We start from the raw sequence: 2433 nt of genomic DNA on the forward strand, positions 1-2433 counted from the left end.
ATGATAGGTCAGGATTGAGGCACATTGGCAGAGCTGTTTGCAGGGTCGAACTGGGCCATAAAACTGTCTCGGGCACCAATAAAAAAGTGGCCCACAGTTGCAAATGGGAATTCATTCCTTTTGTGGCAGACTGTTAGAGAAGTACCCAAGGGGGAGTTTGTTTTAATAAAATGTGATGCAAATTGTGCGTTTTAAAGAATATTTATTCAGCAACACTACTCAAAACGACTTGCTGCATGGGGAAGTAACTTAACAAACTGGACCACATGGGCCAAAAAAAGTGGCCCACTTTGACCAAATAATCTGGCCCACACCAGTATTTTGTGTTTTTGGTTCAGCCATGGGCCTATTGCCCTGTAGGCCAGTGCGAGGCTGGCTGCTTGGGCTCCAAACCTTGGCGTGCAGAGATGCATTGGAAAAGCGGTGCATGGGTCGCAATATGGAAGAAGCGCGCAGTGTTGGAGGCAGGACTGGGGCGCATTGGCAGAGATGCATGTGTGCCTCAGTACAGGAATATCGAGAGGGGCTAGAGGTCAGGACAGAGGTGCATTGGCAGAGATACATGTGTGTCTCAGTGCTGGAATATCACGAGGGGCTAGAGGTCAGGACAGAGGTGCATTGGCAGAGATGCATGTGTGCCTCAATGCTGGTATATCATGAGGGGCTAGAGGTCAGGACAGAGGTGCATTGGCAGAGATGCATGTGTGTCTCAATGCTGGAATATCACGAGGGACTAGAGGTCAGGACAGAGGTGCATTGGCAGAGATGCATGTGTGTCTCAATGCTGGAATATCACGAGGGGCTAGAGGGCAGGGCCGAGGTGCATTGGCAGAGCTGCGTGTGGGTCTCAGTACTGACATATCAATGGGTTCCATATGCCAACAGAGAGGCATTGGCGGGCTGTGTTTTCACTTTCAAAATGTGCACTGAGGTGCATTGGCAAAGCTGTGTGCGAGCCTTACAACAGAAATATAAGCTGGGGTGCAGATCAGCACCAAGGTGCATTGGCAGAGCTGTGTGTGAGTCTTGGAACAAAATATAAGCTGGGGTGCAGATCAGCACTGAGGTGCATTGGCAGAGCTGTGTGTGAGCCATAGAATAGAAATATAAGATGTGGTGCAGATCAGCACTGAGGTGCATTGGCAGAGCTGTGTTTGAGCCTTAGAAGTCAAATATAAGCTGGGGGGAGGGGGGAGCAGATCGGCACTGAGGTGCATTGGCCGAGCTGTGTGTGAGCCTTAGATCGGAAATATAAGCGGGGAGCAGATCAGCACTGAGGTGCATTGGCAGAGCTGTCTATGGGTGCAGATCGGGACTGAGGTGCATTGGCAGAGCTGTGTGTGAGCCTTGAAACAGAAATATAAGCTGGGGTGCAGATCAGCACCGAGGTGCATTGGCAGAGCTGTGTGTGAGCCTTTGAACTGAACTATAAGCTGGGGTGCAGATCAGCACTGAGGTGCATTGGCAGAGCTGTGTGTGAGCCTTAGAAGTGAAATATAAGCTTGGGGGGGGGGCATATCGGGACTGAGGTGCATTGGCAGAGCTGTGTGGGAGCCTTGGAACGGAAATATAAGCTGGGGTGCAGATCAGCACTGAGGTGCATTGGCAGAGCTGTGTGTGAGCCTTAGAAGTGAAATATAAGCTTGGGGGGGGCATATCGGGACTGAGGTGCATTGGCAGAGCTGTGTGTGAGCCTTTGAACTGAACTATAAGCTGGGGTGCAGATCAGCACTGAGGTGCATTGGCAGAGCTGTGTGTGAGCCTTAGAAGTGAAATATAAGCTTGGGGGGGGGGGGGCATATCGGGACTGAGGTGCATTGGCAGAGCTGTGTGGGAGCCTTGGAACGGAAATATAAGCTGGGGTGCAGAAATATAGCTGGGGTGCAGATCAGCACTGAGGTGCATTGCAGAGGTGTGTGGTCGTTTCATACTCCGTGCTGAAATATTAGGGGGTTCCGTAAGTAAAGCAAGGGGGGTTTGGCGAACAGAACTCAATACTGAAATATCTTTTGTTTTAAAATCATTCATATTAAACAATCATTACATATACAAATGTTCACTTAAAAGTGCACGAATCTTAAATGAAAAATGAACAAGAGCAATAATAAGCGAATTCAACTTGTGCTGAGGTGCATTGCAGGGACTGTAAGTGATTCGCACTTCTGAAATATGGGGTGGGGGCTGGTAAATCGGGCCAGGAGTGCATTGCCAGAGCAGATATTTCTATATTTAATAGATACGCGGAGACATGGCTTCCAACAGGACAGGACAGTGTGCAGAGGATCGCAGCCGCTCCATCCCTCGCCGTTCCCACCCAACTCCTCCCCGCCCCACCCCGTCCTTCCCAGTTTACAGCCAGTGGTCGCCTCGGGTTCCACCCCGGGGTCTGTAGGCAGCCAATGGGAGAGGCGGGCGCCAGGCAGAGAGGGTTTA

The sequence above is a fragment of the Ambystoma mexicanum genome, chromosome 3q, assembly GCF_040938575.1.
Source record: "Ambystoma mexicanum isolate Mex_15411 chromosome 3q, UKY_AmexF1_1, whole genome shotgun sequence".
In the NCBI taxonomy this organism is placed as follows: domain Eukaryota; kingdom Metazoa; phylum Chordata; class Amphibia; order Caudata; family Ambystomatidae; genus Ambystoma; species Ambystoma mexicanum.